Here is an 18885-nt window from a genome sequence, read left to right as displayed (position 1 = left end):
CCCTCGTAAAAATTGGAAATCGTTAGAGCCAATAATTACGGAGTTATGCCACTTTGAAAATCCCATATCTATGAACTTGTAGTGAATGTTAAAATAAATGGTTTTTGCTTCTCTTGTATAATTTTAAATTTGTTGGTTGGGGTCTTTGTGAATTAAACCAACGATATTTTTTTAAATATATTTTTTGTTTTCTACAAAATCGAAATAGTTTTTATGCAATCATTAGTATATCTTTTTCAGATTTAGTTGAGGAAGTTGAAATCGAAGTTCAGAAAAATACAATTGAAGAAAATTATAGGGAGAGGTGTCAAAAGACGTATTGACATTAGTTTTAATAATCCGAAAGGCGGAAAATAAAAATGTAAACTCGTTCAAAAGATACTAGGGAAAATCGAAAAATTACCCCGGGCTCCTCCAAAATCGGGGGGAGATCCATAGTATTTTTGCGCAGAACACCTTATGCCAACCTTACCTACAAATATCTTCTTTTCCGCCTTCGAATTATTATTGTCGGGGTCAATACGCGTCGTTTGACACCTCTCCCGATATTTTGGACGCGTATTAGCAGTCGACACCTGTTCTAGACTTTGACCAAAATTTGTATAGTAGTTCAGAATTTTAATATCGTTATAATATCTCTAGTATTTACTAATGGCCTTTTTACATGAATCGATTTTTTGGTCGAGTTTTGGACGCACAGTTGCCTTATAATTTCGGTTTAAGGTCAAAAAAAATCGACCTGGAAATTGACTCGTGTAAAAATGCCTAAAAAGGCAGAATCACATCTCCTAACTTATTTGTAGGAGGAAAGCATTCATAGGGTTTTGCTGTTAAGATAAGAAAAGGAACAAGTGTACAATTCTCCGATTCTACTGGCTTGGTAGATTTACGGAGAGCCCCTTGACAAAAAACGAATGACGCTTTTGCCCACACAAATTTAGCACTAGAGAGTGCGCGATTTCTTGTACAATAATAATAAATTTACTATAGGATCATGAAATAACCCGCCAATTGTAAATTGTTTGCCTCTTATTTCTTTTCTACTGTTTTACACAAATTTGCAAGGAAACAACAGTCAGTGGGTGTAATTCAAATTGAGAGCTATGTACATATGTATATTACTGCAATTATCGAATGTTTTGTCTACCGAGCAAACCTCTTGTAAGTGTATCACGAATATTAGTAGCACTAAGTGATACTCACATCACAAATCTGATACTAAGTAAATAAAGCCACAACAACAATAAAGCAAGCTGCCACACTTGTATGTACGTAAACACATACATACAAGCAGAAGAGAGATACTCACAAACGCATGTCATCATCAGCTACTATTTCGCTCACATATACACGCATATGGTTGCACACTACAAATCCACGCACGTATAGCTGGTGACCAGGTAGAGGATTCTAGAAGAAGAAACGTCTAGACATTTGGGAAGAGAGTATAAAAGCAGCAGAAGCTTAGTAGTCCGGATTTAGTTTGACTTAAGCACGCTATCAGTTGTGAAGCGAAGTTTAATTGCGAAGTACAAACTGCCACATTGAAAACTATTCTCAAAAGTGGTTCCGTATGTGGTATGTAGGTATGTATAACATTCGTTTTGTATCGCAGTTAAAACTTAAGAAAATATGTACATACGGACTCTTGTATGAATGACTATTAATTATAATAAAAGAAGTCGTTAATTGAACAGTCAAAGTTCGTCAGTTTTAAAATCATTTACTACATTTTTATTTCTACGTTTATATATACGTATTTATATCGGTATATATTTATACCGACGCATATGAAGAAATATATTCACATTAGACTGGGACGAAAAAAATTGCAAAAGACAGCTCTTAATTTAAAGCTTATGTTGAGAGAGTTGTTAAATTTTGTTTTTTGCTTGCAAAGCCAGGTTGGTTATTTGATATTCGATTTTTTTAAATATGCACGCCATTTGTTGAGTCTTTTTCGTTCTAATGCCATTTTGAGTTCGGAATTCGTTATGCAGACTGAGCCAATTATATCCCATTAAAGTACCTATGCTTCTCGGTTTGCCAAACAAAAACCGAATATGTTTTATTTTAAAAAATGGTAGGTATGTCAAAAACAAAGCTAGTACAATCATAAAACTATTTCTGCTGCATTAATAAGGATCAACGGAATTGAAAAAAAAAAAAAATCCGAGACTTTCTCAACATAAGCTTTATATATTAATGAATTTAATTAGCGAGACAGTTTCATATTGCCTAATATAATTTTTTTTTTTTTTTTGTTATTGATATTAGAGACAAATTACAAAATTTGCACACGGCGATTGTTACTAGGTCATGTTTTTGAACTTCGATTCTTCATCAGCTAGCTATTCGGGTGCTGAGTTTTGAACTCGAAATCTCCTACATTCATACTGGTTTAAAGGCGGGAGCCCCTATCCACTCGGTCATTTTAACGCCATGCTCCACGCTTTTTAATTTGTCTCTAAGAATTGCCTTTCTGTACTATATGTTTTGAATCCAAATTGCGGGGAATATTCTTAAGGTCGTTCAATTGACATTAGTTTATCTAGCAATATTAGCAATGCTTGCGCTGTTCACTATTATATAAATATTATTTTTAATATGCATTAAATTAGCGAGACAGGCTCACGTGACTTAAATAAAACTTTTTTTTTTTTGAAGCTTCAAAGCGAAATTTTACAACCTTTTTATTTCGTATGGGCACCGACACTGTCCAACGTACATGCAAATACGTTTTTATTCACTGAGCATTGTAATAGCAAACACGGACACACAAACATATAGTATAAATGTATATAATTACATATACGAGTAGTAGTTTCATATCTACATAATATGTATTTATGAATCATTCACTCAATTTCTTAATTTTAAGGTTTAAGTTGGGGACTGATTGAGAAGCGCCCAGCGGCGACTGTTGTCATCTGCCCCGTGACCTGCTTCCGGCATTTCGATTTTATTAGAATTATGTTACTACTTCTTCTTCGGTGTTTTTGTTTGTTTTTAGTTTCTTACAATTTCACCTGCCACTTTTACATGCATTTATGTCAGTAAATATGTACGTAATTAGGAATGTATGTACATTCATATATTTAAATATTGTATATGTAGATACTAAATAAAATATTCTGTACTGGTGATCGTTTCATTCTAGTTTTTGTATATATGTAGATCCATACATACATACATACATATTTATTTGCATCCATATGTACAAAGGTATGTAGATATACATATACAAATTTTACACTCGCCACCTTGCTTACCGCTTTAACTTTTCCAACGTACAAAAACAAATACAAACCAAAGAGTACTTTTTGGTACACTAATTCTTATTCTGACGTTGTTATAATTTTAGAACTTGTCTGGTCGGCAATATAAAAACGTCTGGCTCGTTCAATTGTAGGATTTGAACGTTTTGCCTACCCCACCACTCTTCAATCATAGTCTCAAAATACAAACATCATAAACAATACAATACACTAACAACAAAAAATGCCAGTCTGATGTTATCTTGCTTTCTTAGCACTAAATACAGAGTTGCATTTTTAGTACTTAATTAAGAAGATATATAGACTGATTAGAAAAATGTATTATGTGTATCCTTAGGTCAAATACATACCTGTGCATGTAAGCATTTTGAATGAGTCCCAGTGGCGTGAATTCGGTACTATCTAGCGCTAATTTTACAATGATGTTTGATAGTTATACACACCAAAATTACAACTAGAAAAAACTCCCAAAAAATGAAATCATGCAACTTCAAAAAACCGGCTCATAGACAATCAGCGTCTCATGGCGGATCTATACAAGATGGCAGCATGGTGACATACATATAAATCCAAACAAAGATCCCATGTACTTTGTTTTTCGAAATGGATGGACTAATGTCAAAATCGTACTGCGTTGGAAGTTGAAATTTGAAGTCATACAAAAAAGTACTAATCAGCTAATTTCCGGCTGTAGCCTGTTCCTGCTTCCGCCGTGATCAGCCCTATGATGAATCCCATATGACAAACGAAGCCATGTTTATACAAGCATTGTGTTGGCTTTTAATCTTTGTGGGGTTTTTTTCGTATGGAATGTAAATATATACAGTGATGGTTTTATAATTAGAAACGGTGCTCGATACTCGAGTATGTTGAGCTGTTGACACTACCAAATTGATAACATGCCTTCTGTTTTGGCTTTCTTTTCTTTCCTGTCCTTTCCCACGCTTACGCTTATTAAGGATTTCCCCATACCGCAAGCAAAGATGTTTGACACATAAAAATTCATTTTTTGCTCCCCAAAATGTACATTTTTTTTTTTTGCAAAATGTTCCAAAAATTTCACAGATTCAGGATATAGCGCGGTATCCACGTCGTAATAAAACGCTCAAAGATTTTTTTTTTATTTTCCCCGTTCAAGCCAAAGTTGAAGTTGTTTTCTTTGAAAAAATGTATATTCCCTTATGGGATGTTCCATCATCACAGGTGGGACGATTCTACGCAATATTTAATCTTTGTTAAAGCAGTTGCGGCCACCGTGGTGTGATGGTAGCGTGCTCCGCCTATCACACAGTATGCCCTGGGTTCAACTCCCGGGCAAAGCAACATCAAAATTTTAGAAATAAGGCTTTTCAATTAGAAGAAAATTTTTCTAAGCGGGGTTGCCCCTCGGCAGTGACTGGCAAGCGCTCCGGGTGTATTTCTGCCATGAAAAGCTCTCAGTGAAAACTCATCTGCCTTGCAGATGCCGTTCGGAGTCGGCAAAAAACATGTAGGTCCCGTCCGGCCAATTTGTAGGGAAAATCAATAGGAGCACGACGCAAATTGGAAGAGAAGCTCGGCCTTAGATCTCTTCGGAGGTTATCGCGCCTTACATTTATTTATTTTATTAAAGCAGTTTGATAAAACCAGCTGGAGATTTCACGTTCTTATATTTCAGACACTTAACATTGAATCAGTAGATACTGTTATGTAAAAAAAAACTCACAATATCTTAGTATATATGCAAATTATAACAAGTTGTATAATTGTCAGAGGTGGGAGGAAAAAAAGACGCAGTTCATTAGTATATTATAAAAAGTGGCCTGCTTTGTTTCAATACTTTTAGACATAAAAACATTTGGGGAATCCAAGTAAAAGTAATGAACTTTTCTTAAATGATTTTATTACTATAATGTAAAACATAAGTGTCACAGGTGGGATAGCATTTGTCACAAGTGAAACATGTTCGAACTAAGCCTTTAATGAAGCTGTGTAATAATAGCAAATAAAGTATTCCAAAGGTTCAAAATATGGTTCCCGTCATAGAATCATTTCCTGGGCTAAATAAATTTATGTCACGGAACATTTTAAGAATTTTCACTCTCTAAGACCTAAACTCAGATTCAAGGGCCCGACAAAGACCTGCTTCATAGCTGTCGTACTTTGATTAAAATTTCCCTATAAGGATTATAAGGCGTATTAACAATGTCTACTCATTTCTAACAACTGTTTCTGCGTACATCGTTTTCACTTTTTAAAGAAGTCTACACTGAATTGTTGGATATATTTAAAATGAATTTCTGAAATTGTATAATAAATATGGTATAAAAAAACGACTTGCAAAATTCGGAATAACAGCTTTCGACTTTTTTTGTGCGATACATCTAATAATAGGAATATAGGGCCTAAATAACTTGGTACTTAGGTCAGCTTCATAAATAAAGACGAGCTACGGTAGTTATTCTTCTTATTAATCACTCGAGTGGTAAATCACCAATTGTTTAAGAGGTTTTTCAAAATAAACTTTTCCAACCTAATTTAAATTGTTGAATCAGCACTTTACGTTAAGAAAAAAGGTACATATTCAAAATACATTTAAAGTTGAATATTTTTAGGTTGATTGAAGGTTTTTACAACATTAGTATCCACACTGTCTCTAGTTTTATAAAAAAAATTATCTCCGCACCTCGCTTATTAGTAATCACATTATATACAAAATTTCGTTCAAGATCCTGGCGTCCTGCTACATGGCCCATAACGTGAAAGCCCCACCAGATGCGTTCAAAAGGCTGGTAGATCAAGAAAGGTACAAATGACGGCTTGTCATAGGCGCGGATGCGAATGGGCATCACAACGTATGTGAGGAGAGAATGTCAACAATGGAGGTGAGTAACTTTTTTGTTATATACTGCAGAGTAGTCTACAGGTGGCTAACAGCGGTAGCGTTCCTACATAAGTTCAGCCAACGGCAAGCAATGTGATATCACATTGAGCTCTGAGCATGATATATTGGTATACACTCAGAGAAAAACGCCGTTCTAAAATCCAGCACCACCGGACTCAATTCAAGATTTTCATGTTCTTACTTTTTTGTTCTTGAAACACGACCGACCGGTTCTCAAAACAACAACCTTGTTCTTGAACTGACACCATTTTCTTGAAAAGAGAACGGCTGGTCTTAAAACATGAACAAATGTTCTATTAATGAGAACAATGTTCTTAAATTAAGAACAATGTTCTTAAATTAAGTTCAAGTAAAAAGAAAGGGTAAAATTCGTTTGTACTACAATGTTAAATAAAAAATTTGGCGCAAGCTATCAAGCAGTCGTGGTGGCCCAGCGGTAATGATGTTGTGGTTGTGATCGCGTGGCGCAAGTTCGATCACCGTCAAACTATAAAATTTTTTAAAGCAATTTTTTAACTTTTATTTTTCGTTCACTTATGCACAGATAATTCTCAAACTTGTTATGAAATGTTTTAAGTATATATGCAGATTACATCTTCAAATAAGAATAATTTCTTAATAAGAGAAACATAAGAAAAATGCATATTATGCATTTTCTCTTAAATTTTTGGACTGTAATAAAAATTTTTTTGTTATAAATATTTTTTATTTATGACAAACAAATTATTATTAATAAAAAATAAATGGATACTTATTAAAAAAAATACTTTCCCCTCCCATCAATTAGCAAGCCCAAACCGTTCTTGAATTGAGAACGAAAACTGTTAAATCGACCACACATCGTTCTCGAAGCGTGAGAACGAAAAATCTTATTTTAAGCACAAGTAGTGCTTGAAATGAGGACAGAAGGTTCACACATCAATGCCAAACTGGTCATAAAATACGAACGATGTACTTGGAAAAACTGTTCTTGAAACAAGCCCATCGGTCATGAGTTAAGAAAAAACGTACTTAACAGACTTTTGTCAACGAATGTTCTTAATTTTGAACTTGTTTCGTTCGTTTTAGAACGATTTTTTCTCTGAGTGTATGAATGGAGGGTCCTTGACAGGCCATCCTTCTCAGACCATGCATATATTAGTTTCATCCCCCTAGAGAGGGTAGAGAAAAATAAAACCTTTAGAAACCCTAGGGTAACAGACTGGTACAAATTTTAAAAATGTGTATCGGAAATACTGGGGCAGCTTAAAGAGGTTACCACAGTAGACGGGTTGGACGAGTGCAAGAACTTCTTATCAAAGGCGCTGACCACTGCGCTGAACAGAGCTTTTCCTTTGAGAATATTCAAGGGGAAAGCAAAACCACCTTGGTGGAGTACGGAGTCGAGTCTTCTTACGCAGGTAACGAGATTTTTTAGTTGGCAAAAGTTGCGGAAACCGAAGAATTCTGGGAGGAATATAAAGATCTGTTGAGGATCTATAAACGTAAAATCAGCAGGTAGAAGAGGGTTTCAGGGAAACATTTTTGTGCGAACATAGAATCTCCAGCGAAACTTATGAAATTGCTAAATAACGGTTATGTGGTCGCGGTACTAATAAAAAAGGATGACGATAAATAGTACTATCTACCGGATCCACTCCGGATTTTTTTCCCGGCCAAGGGCTGTCATTTCACTGTAACCCCATTTAATTTGTTGCCCTCCCACAAGTTGTCATTTTCGGACGAGCTCCTTGCGCCTGGACTGCTCCATATTTCCTGCTCCGGGAAGGCATTAAGCCTAGCCCCGGTCCCAGGCTGTGATTCTACTGAAAATGTCGGACCCTTAGACGGTCATACTCTTGCCAGTGTGTCACGTGTAAAAGATGGTTGCACCGTTCGGGTTGTTCTGGATTAGAACCCAATCGCCTCCCCCAAAATTTCTACAAAACCTTTGTGGCTCCCTGCTGTTCGCGTGCAAGGACGTCCCGCGGTTCACTCTCAAGTGTACTTTCGCCACCTTCTAGCAGCAACGCTCCCCAGCAGGCCACATCAACCATTCGCTTTTGCTCGCGTCAAACTGCGCCTCCAGCTAACGCGGCCGCTCCAACCCATCACTACAAATCAAAGCTCCCCTCCCCACCAGGAGTTACAACCATTTCTTATGGCGACGATTGCACGATTATGGTAACGGGGCCTAGCCCGTCAATATATGAATTAGTTTCTTAAATAAACAGCTATGCACCTGGTCTTTCTAGTTTCTTTACCTCGCGCAACCTGGCATTATCACCGAGAAAATCCATGGCCACTCTGTTTACAACGTAGAAGGAACAGGTGACGGAGGTGAGGACGCTTACGTCGATGATGGAACGCTACCGACTGTCAGTCACCCAAAAATCTTAGGGGTAACGTTTGATAATGCTCTCACCTTCAAGGCGCATGCCACCGAAATTGTACCTAAATTACGCAAATCCGCAAAAAATCCTCAAGTTGCTTCCCGGCAGCACCTGAGAAAAAGATGAACAAATGTTGCTAACCACGTACAAAGCAATTGGCTGCGGCTCATATGCTACGCGTCACCAGTTTGGTCGCCTGGTCTTAAAAACACATACAAAAAGGCTGCATGCGATTTGTCCCCACATGCAGCAATCTCCCTGTGATCCGCCCCTGTTGAAACTGCCAGTTTCCTTGGACTCCCGTTAGAGGACATTTGTGAGTGGTCATGCCCATTGAATGGGGGTTGAGACACTACTAAAGACACTTCCCATTTGAGATGATGCGAAAGAGTTGCATATGTAACAACGTATACACACCTAACACTGAGAGAGAGGTAGCAGGATTAGTGACAAATACCAAAATACCGAAACTTTGTGCGCACTCAAATCTCCGGGTACAGATGAGATATTACCTGCTATGCTGAAAATGCCAGGTGGAGCCATTGTATAATGGCCTAAAATATTCTTTGAGGTTTGGATAAAACTGAACCACCGCACAATCTTGTAGAACGGCTCGAGTAATCTTCGTACAGAAGAAAGCAGCACAAATTCTGGACGAAGCGTGCTTAAGCTTGCAGTCGCATCAATATAAGGGTAACGAAAATGTCGATGAGTTAGCAAAGGATGGTGTCGCAGTCGCTGAATCGACGGTATAGGTCCCAATCCGTTTGGGAGTAATCAAAAGGAGGCTGCAGGAAGAAACGGTTGAGCACGTTCGTGTTTGTATCCTGCGCTCACCAGTGTTTGCCAAGAGGACGAAGTTTTCTATAACATGAGTCCTGGCACTTGATTGCGGTTCTTACGTTTGGTCGTCAAACTAATTGTGGTAACAGACACATTCAGTCTTTATTAAGCCGCCAGTTCAACCTAACCTATCCTGAGCGTTTTCTTGTGATCTGGATACCGAGCTTATGTAAAAACATTACAAGGAGAGATAAAAGCATTTCATTATGATTGGAATGTTTCCAAACCCTTTCTGAGGACGAATCTGTTAGTAAACCAATTTCTAAAGTATTTTAGTGTTAATTTTACCAGGACTTCCAATCTAGGACCTTCCTACGTCTATAGCCTGAAGACCGCCGTGTGGAGTTAGTTACAAACTTGGCTTAAAAAATTAGGATAGTCAACCAACGCGCGAGGCTGGCACAGCTGCTCAAAAATTTGCCAAAAAACCTGATGCTTTGTCATAAAGAGTAACACTGCTGCAACAACTAGAGGTCAAATACGCAGCATTTGTTGACCTGAGTAATTCGCCGCTGGATTTTTAGGCTGACATTGTTTTTGTTCTAACGCTGGTTCCTAGGTAATCAAGACCATTTACTATTTCGCAGCTTTTAAACGCAGCACGGCCGTTGTGAACGAATTTTGTAATTGAAATTTAAGTAACTTCCCGATAAGCTACAAGCTTCAAACTTGTAATATAGTTCAGAACCCGATGACAATGCAATAATAAGAAAAAACCTCTGATAGGTGGCACATGGATCGAAATATTTCAAAAAATCGTATTTGTGGTCCGATTTGGTTCATATTTGGAACACATAATACATACAAGAATAGAAAGCGACCTATGAAAAACATCACCGCTAGGTGGCGTAAAGATCGAGATATTCAAAAAAATCGTGTTTGTGGTCCGATTTGGTCCATATTTGGAACACATAATACATACATGAATAGAAAGCGACCTATGATGTCCGATTTGGCACATATTTGGAACAAATATTACATACATACGTGGCGCAGAGTCGAGTAAAGTCTTTGGAAGGATTATGTATTGGGGACTTAGATTGTAACAAATTGTCAGGAAAGAGTCCTTGTAATAATGAGTCACTAAATGAACTAAATACATAGAATGAGAAATAATAGGCAATTAAATAAAGACTAGAAACTTTAACATAAAATAATTTAAAAAAAATTGTTAAGTTAAACGGTTTTATTGAAACCAATACTTACATTAAATAATAATAATCCTAAAAGCTAGAAAATAATTAGGTAGGTCCTAAGTACTAGTCATCACACTCCTCATCAATCTAGGGCGTTGATCAGAAAATTAAATAAAAGCGTTGGACGCGGCAAATTTCTATTGATAGTCATATATAAGACCAACTGAACCTTAATAAGGTTATGCTACGCCTCACATTTTCAGAAATTTCAGGCGACCAACGCTTTTATTTAATTGTCTGATCAACGCCCTAGATTGATGATCATACTCCTCATACTAGTACCTAGGACCTACCTAATTATTTTCTAGCTTTTAGTATTATTATTGCTTCATGTAAGTATTGTTTTCAATAAAACCGTTGAACTTAACAATTTTTTTTAAATTATTTTATTTCACAATATAAACAAATGGCACTGTTCTTATTCTCACTTGTTTGTAAAATTGTAGCTTTTTAATTTTGACGTTAATTTAATAATCTACAAACATATTTTGTGAATAAGTTTTCGATGTTTGCTTCGTTCAATTCTGATATGCAAATATTCAACTTTTATATTCCAGTATCCGGACATACGGATATCTTGATTTTCCGTTTACGTATCCGGATAGCAGAACAGCGGATATCCGAATTTCCCAGTTATGAATCTAGATATCCGGATAGCCGGATTTTTGCTTAGATATCCGGTTATTCAATATCCGGTTTATCCGGATAGTTGAAAAATCCAGATGCAGTTTACAGCCGTAGCTGTCTTGTTTTGATTTCGATTATATGGATCCATGTATCGTTAAAATTTTTATAAACAGTTTGACAGATTCATATTTATGGTTTGAGTGAAATTGGTTTTTCATCCGTGATCATATAACACCACATGGCCCAAGTGGGGATGGCATAGATAGCATGTTATTGTTGTTGTATTAACGACAACAACACTCCCCCAAGGTTTTGGGGACTGTTATCGATGTCGATGGTCCTTTGCCGGATATAGATACGTTTCGTTCCGGTAACAAATCACCATTAAGGTACTAGCCCGACCATCTCGAGAACGATTTATATGACCACATGAAATCTTCTAGGCCATCCCGCCCTCCACCATGTTCCATGAGGAACTTGGGGTCGCCAGAGCCTCGCCTGCTGAATATGTGTATGATACATTCATATTTGTAACAGAATTCCCCTCGCGTAGGTGAGGTTGACAATTGGATTGCGAAAGCTTTGAAGCTATAAAGCTTTGTATTGCGCTTATCAGCCCCTCATAAGTAGCATATTATTTGGTTGTAGACTTCGACCTACCGTCTTTCCTTTCAAACCTACATACATATATATTTCATTATGTTTGTTTATTTTCGAAAATAAAAAACGAGAAGCGTTTAAAGATCTGTACAATTAGATGTGAAAACACTCCTCCAGCGGGTTAGGGGGCTTAGAATATACCCGCGGCATGTATGCCTCTCGTAAGAGGCGATTAAAATACCAAATCGGTTCAAGGGGTTATGTAGCGCATCCCTTTAAAGGGGTTGCCAGCGCAATATATAACTTCTCGAACCCACTTGTCAACCTCACCTACCGGTAGCGAATACTGTTTCTTTAACAGCCGAGGCTCTGGCGACCCCAAGTTCCTCATGGATCTAAAGAGTGGGAGGGCGGTATGGCCTTGAAGATTTCACGTGGTCATATTAAATCGTTCCACATATGGTCCGCTTTGTTACCGGAACGTGCCGGATCTGCATCCGGCAAAGGACCATCAGCATCGATAACGCTCCACAAGGCCTTCGGGGAGTATCCTTATTGCTACAACAACAACAACAACATTTAAAAAATATTGGAGTGAATTATTCATCAGTTTAGCGATTCAAACGTTAGCAGAAGAGTTGAAATAAGCGGAATTTCACAATATGATGGAAAGATGCGTTTAATATCTTAGTTTCAGATAGAATGTAGATACCCACATTCTTTATTAGGACGGCAGTACTGAACTGCATACTCGAAAAAATGAAGAATTTTCAATTTTTTTGGAAACGTTTTTGAAATTGCTTTGCATAGGTTTAGTTATACAATGAATTAAAGCTTTTTCTTAAATTAACGAAAATAAATTTAAAAAAGAGAATTGTTTGATGATTTTTGCTACTATTTTTGTGTTTGCAGCTGTAAGTATTTCTGTACAAAATCCCGTTCCTCTAAAAAAATTACCATGATTAGTCTGTATCAAAAAGTACGTAAATTCATTCACCTTTATCGCGAGTTTTATTTTCACCCGAAAATATTCACAGTTTTTGTTCACCCTATCGCAGAGGGTGGCGAAAAAAATTTTCGTGTTCGAAAAAGATTTCACCTTATCGGCAACTCTTTGTTCGGGCGAAATGAACACCCAAATTTGTTCACTTATATTTTACAGGCGAACAAGAGGAAAACAAAATTTAAGTAATTTTTTGTTTTGAAATTTGATACTCTTATAATTATATGTTCTTTTATTATTAGAAATAAATCAATAAATAATGCACAATCGGAAGCCGAGTGGAAGAAGTGAAATTCCTGTATTGCTGTAAATTATATTTTTTATGACAACGTATCAGTTGGCCAAGTTATCCATTGTGGACAAAGCAACGGTTCCAAAATGTTGAGCACCTCACTGAAACAAGATTGGCTAAGACCCACTTCACGATCCTTTCCGACGCCTTTTCCCTATGCGAAAAAGCGAAGTCATGTACACAATTTTACAATTAGTGGAACTGCAAATTTTTGCTTCAATGGTGGCAAGGAGTTGGTAAGAATAACTAGCAAATATTATAATGCCAGCTTCTTTAGCCTGTAATATTGGCGAAAGCTAATTGAAAAAAATTAACTTGTTATTCAAAAGTGCTGAAAATAGTAATTTTTAGCTTACAGTGAATCATTTAGCTCCAAAGGGTTAGAACTGTCCCTTAATTGCCTCCGTATCGCTTTTACATATATATTGGCCTCGCGCTCAATCAATACCAACCTAAGTGCAATACTAAACATTATTTTATTAATTTTTTATTTATATTTTTGTTGTGTTTTAGGGAAATATATGCTTGGTTACAAAATTTACACAATTGTAAGTAAATTATTTGTTCACTGCCAATTCGCAATAGAGCATCAGCTGTTTCGAAGTGAACTTTTGTTCGCCCGCAATTGCCGATAGGCGGAAAAAGTTCACGGGAACAAATGAAGTGAAGGCGAACACTTTTCCGCGTGAACTTCGCGATAAGGGTGATTGTATTGTGTTATGTATTTAACACAAAACATAAGTATGTATTCGTATTTTTACGAAAACAATTCAAATTAAAAGCAAAACTGTAATTTCAGACCAACCCGATCAGAAAGAAGCGTTTGGGTGATCAACGGCTGCATTTAAAATTTTTGTATTGCCATTTTGTGAAGACAGATAAGCTTCTTGCACCATACAAAGCTTACCGAAAACAGTCTGGGAATCAACTTCGAATTTGTTAATCCTGCACACTAACTGAAGCCGAGCATAACAAAACATGTTAAAACACCTGGAATGGAAAATACAGTTGGAAAATCTGATTACAACATTTTGCTTTCTTTTTATATAATCAGGACGACAACTAGCATGACAGCTTGCTAAAGTCTTTCTGTTTTCAATTTTTTTATCTACCTCTGTAAAGTAATTATGTATATGTGAACAATTTCAACTTTAATTAGAATTAAATTAATAAATAATAAAATGGGACGACAATTCTTTTAGTAGCTTAATAACTAAACTAAATATTTGTATTTAAATAACATAATTATTTCAATTTTTTTATAGCAAATAATTGTATGGGACAAATGAACTATTTATCATAAAGCGTTTACCCCGGCAAAATGTCAGCATATTGAGAAAAAATCCCGTTCCTGAGTGTGTACAAAACATGATACGAGCTATCCGCGAAAACTGTTGTTAGTAGCGAACGAGCAATGACTTTAAGGAGAGTAGAGCGTAATTTTAAAGTATGTACCCGTATATAGGCAGCAACTGCAAAGAATAACTTTATGTCTCTTGGGCTGTAAAGCTGCACAACCAACATTACCAAAATAAATGCACATTTTGCATATAATATAAAAATTAATAAAAATAATAATTTTGGAAATTACATTGGAATGCAGTGACATAGAAGCAACAAAATAAGTTTAATTAATTATTTTATTTAAAACAAAGAAGAGCATTTAAAACAAATATTTGTGTTAAATATTGGATTTAGTTATTAAGCTACCAAAAAAGACTTCCCATTTTAACAATAACATATAATAACTTACGGATGTGATAATCCATACTCACCTATCTTCTACTTTTTCGAAAAATTTAAAATGTTTATTATATTTCTGTATGTAATATCCATTTTTAAGTTTATAGCCAATTTATTAATTTTTTTTGAATGAACCTTTTCTTGCTTTTTTTGTTTGTTCCTATAGCGAGTAGATAATATTTTGTATGTATGTATGTTAGGTAAATGCATATGATCTATTTAAATATGCATTAGGTAGTAAATTGATTTAATTTTCAGTTGTGATGAAATTATACTAATATCACAATAAATAAAAATAAACTTATTAAAAATATATAGTTGCTTAGAAAGAAAAAAAATATATGGGTAATGCATATCTTTTGGTGAGTTTGGGCAAGATTTTTACATAAGAAATAATATAAGTGTAAACTTATTATTGGTTTACAATAGTGGTTGTGTTTAATATAAACAGAAAGGCATAATATCAATGCAAATGTTAATTCAATTTTTTATAATACAAACACATAGAGATTGTACATTTGTATAGTATAGGTGAAATATTAACTTCAAACTTATAAACTAAACTAAGCCGTATGTAAATAATGACTATGACATTGCGTGGCCAATATTTTGTGTATATAATTTATTTAAAATTAATCAATCTATGCAAACTTAGCCTATTTAATGTTACACATATACGCTCACAAAATTTCAAATAATTTTAGTGCCAATGTAAATCTTTTGTAATTAGCAGCCAATGAAAATTTCAAAATTCAAAATTAATGTTGGGCTGAAGAAGTTCGCTGAAGTATGAACACCTATTTTCCTCAAGCCACTATGAATCGCCATTCTACGCTAAAGTATTAAAGATATTTACGGTCCTAAGCTATGTTATAAAGAATAATGGAATTGCTTGGGCAGGCCGGTACATAGGGATCTCACATGGAGTGAATTTGTCAACATTTGCTTTCACTTATCCGGTTGTTGGCACTAGAGTTGCAAAACTATCGATAGTTTTCGATAGGTTTAAAAAACTATTGATAGTCTTCGATAGTGTCCAAATAAGCAAATCACTGCTATAACTGCCGATGGTACTAACGTATTTAACCGAGTTTTAGAAGCAAATTTTTAACTGACATATTATAATTATTAATTTTTGTATGAATGTATCTACATAGAACTAAATACATTGAACTGGTCACAATCTGATATAGTAATGCGCAAAAATTTCCGCTGGAGCGTAGTGTAATACTTGGCAAAAGTACATAACAAACCATCGATCTTTTTGCTTGTATCGATATATCAATAGTTTCCACCTGTCAGTGATACTACCGATGTTTTATGACTATCGATATTATCGTTTGAAGGAAAATTATAGAGGAATTGTAGGTCTTAAGCTGGAACTTTAATTAAGTTGGTTTGGGTGCTAGCGTTACGCCAAAAAAGTATCTGATATTTTGAATCATTTTTCCAATCGAAATTATTAAACCACGGGGATTTGGTCTTCCTGCAAAAAGTAATTTAAGTCAACCGGTGACACAAGTAATATGTGCTTTATACCCGGCCTCAAAATATCTGTGCTTAGCAGCATTGCCTGTTGAGTCGGAGAGACGATTCAGCAAAGCCTGATTAATATCCGATGACCGTCGTTTTAAACTGAAGTCTAAAATCACAGACAAAATTATTTTTTTACAAAAAAAACTTGGTACGAGACTAAGAAAGATCATACTGCTGATCTTATAGGTATTGTCGACTGGAACAAGAATCTTACCTTTCCAAAAAAAATAACATAATTCTTGGTACGATATAACTCCGCGGAAATTTTGGCCAAGCTTGCAAATTCGAACTACTAAGCATGTGAGAAGTTCCACTCTTTATCAACTTGTCAGCTTAAAAACTATTTGGCCCGTATTATGAGAATTTTTCGATCTTCGATCTTCGCTGGCTATCGAACATCGAAAATCGAATTTGAAATTGGTATTATGACATCTAATCTCTGTCGAAATTTTCGTTGTGTATCTAATTTTGAAGCGAATAGAAATTTGTTGTCGACGCTGTATCGAATTAGAAGAAAATTGTTTCAAACGTAAGTTTTTTGTGTTTATTTTCTACTTTTTTGCTACCTAATAGTAATTTTAAACTATTTGTATTAATCGTATATATTGTAGGATGCTTTATTTTTAATAAAATTAATATCTACACAAAAATTATTTAAAAGAAAATGTTATATTTTCATGATGCAAAATTGAATAATAATTAAAATTTTGGAAATAGAAAGATCAATATTGAAAATTTAAATATTGTAAAACATATTAAAATTATAAAGTTCAAAGTAACATAATTACAAAGTTAGATACGAATAATTGAGTCAATATAATTTAAGACCCCTTCATATAGATTCAAGGTCGTGAATACAAAACAACTGCATGAAAGACTGGTTTCAAAAATTGGCCAAAATCCGTTTATAACAAAAGGAACTTGCAGAAAGGATCAAGTGGAAAAAATTCCAAGTGCATTCTCGTGCCCGATGCTCAGTTGGGACAATCCCTAGCGCAAAATCTGAGAATTGTTGCCAATTTCAAAAACGTTGGAATAGACTTGGCTCTTGTGCATTGTTGCAGCCATTCATCTTTACTGGATAGCAAGGCCATGAACGCTTCTATGGTCATTATGAAGTTTAGTTTTTAACACATGTAACAACATGTTTAGAAAGTTACAATGTTTAGAAAGCTACAATTACGTGTTGAAATTCATTTCAGCGTTTTATACTTCTAGCTAGTTGCAGTACTTAAGCTTTTTTCTTAATAATAAATAATTTTGCTTTTATTTTATTTGACAGATGATGGGAATGTACTTTTCTGAACGGTTGAATTTATCGAATTATCGAACAATGACACTAGTCTTGATCGAATGAGTGTCATAATACCGAATGAAAATTCGTTCGATCAGCTCTTTCGACCACAGTCGAAGATCGAATTTGTCTCATAATAGGGGCCTTTTTCTTCAGTGTATTTTTGTAGTTTTTGTAAACATAAGCTAATAACCAGGGTAACGTGAATACCCTAAATAGTAACATTCGAAATGACTTCGAATCATTGTATAAATGTGTAAATCACTATTTATAATGTTGCATGCCACCATTTGTATTAACCATTTTAAGTCAGTGAGTCATCGCATCTTTGAGGACTATGTAAAATAAGATTATACTAATTTGTGTGTGCTTTTTAAACTTTTCAGTAGCCGCCAACCTAAAAACATATACATATCATTGCTTAATTCACAAAGGCCCTAACCAATATATATTCTTTTTTTGGAATTGCCTTTTTCACAGATTATGGTATGTATAAAAACACAACCGGCAGCAAGAATTTGAAAGTGCTTGGCCAATTTTAAAAAGCCAGATCTGCATTTAGTGAATGTGAAAACAAAATAGGGCTATTCACGAAGACGTGCTTCTCTGGTTATGTGCTTATAATTTTTACTCTTTTACAAAAACAAAACACATTGAAACGAAATAATTTTTAAACAGATAAATTGATAATCATGGTACCGTGAATAGACCAAAAAATTTGTTTGCATCTCCTGTAAAATTTTAAATTTTTTCTTTAGGTTCTTTTTGAATTAAGCTAACAATATATGTAATTATATTTATATGCCTTGAAAACACTGTGTGACAATTATACATGTCGAGCCTAATGGAATATCCCCCTTACTCCGCTGCCTTTTCGAAAACACCTTATCTCAATATTTTCATAAGTCCCCTACCTCAGAATAAATTCAATATATTTTCAGTTGCAATTATTCAATTTTTCGAGCTCAAGGCCACCAAATATTTTATATGTTTCAATAAATATATTTGTTTAATAATTGATCGATATTTCGACCTCAATCTGAGATCATCTTCAGGAACTCTTGGACGTACCTGATCGACCCGTTGCGGTATAGTGTTTATGAAAGTGTGTTAAAAAAAATTTGAGATAGTTTTCTGCAAGCGAACTCTGAGAAAAGCTATTTTCAAACTGTCAATTTTCCAATGCAGGATCGACATGTTAACTTGGTAAAATTTAT

The 18885-nt window shown here is 35.1% G+C and overlaps 1 protein-coding gene and 1 long non-coding RNA gene across 3 annotated transcripts in view; one reads left to right on the top strand and one right to left on the bottom strand.

The window, feature by feature from the left end:
* The window catches only part of LOC137238514 (V-type proton ATPase 116 kDa subunit a 1-like), a 41947-nt gene extending 38503 nt beyond the window's left edge, over positions 1-3444 (bottom strand). The window contains exon 1 of one of the 2 annotated variants that reach the window (XM_067763601.1): positions 3273-3444. The gene's annotated coding sequence lies outside the window, so the exon portion shown is untranslated. The remainder of the gene's footprint in view (positions 1-3272) is intronic. The other variant, XM_067763602.1, reaches the window with a different exon arrangement.
* LOC137238515 (uncharacterized) lies at positions 1490-15178 on the top strand. The gene is made up of 3 exons (XR_010949209.1): positions 1490-1586; positions 5987-6142; positions 13895-15178. It is a non-coding gene; the product is annotated as an uncharacterized lncRNA (long non-coding RNA).
* The last annotated feature ends 3707 nt before the right edge of the window (positions 15179-18885 follow it).

The sequence above is a fragment of the Eurosta solidaginis genome, chromosome 1 (assembly GCF_040869045.1).
Source record: "Eurosta solidaginis isolate ZX-2024a chromosome 1, ASM4086904v1, whole genome shotgun sequence".
Taxonomy (NCBI): Eukaryota; Metazoa; Arthropoda; class Insecta; order Diptera; family Tephritidae; genus Eurosta; species Eurosta solidaginis.
Note: the sequence above shows the minus strand (reverse complement) of the source record. Positions and strands in the feature narration are given on the sequence as shown.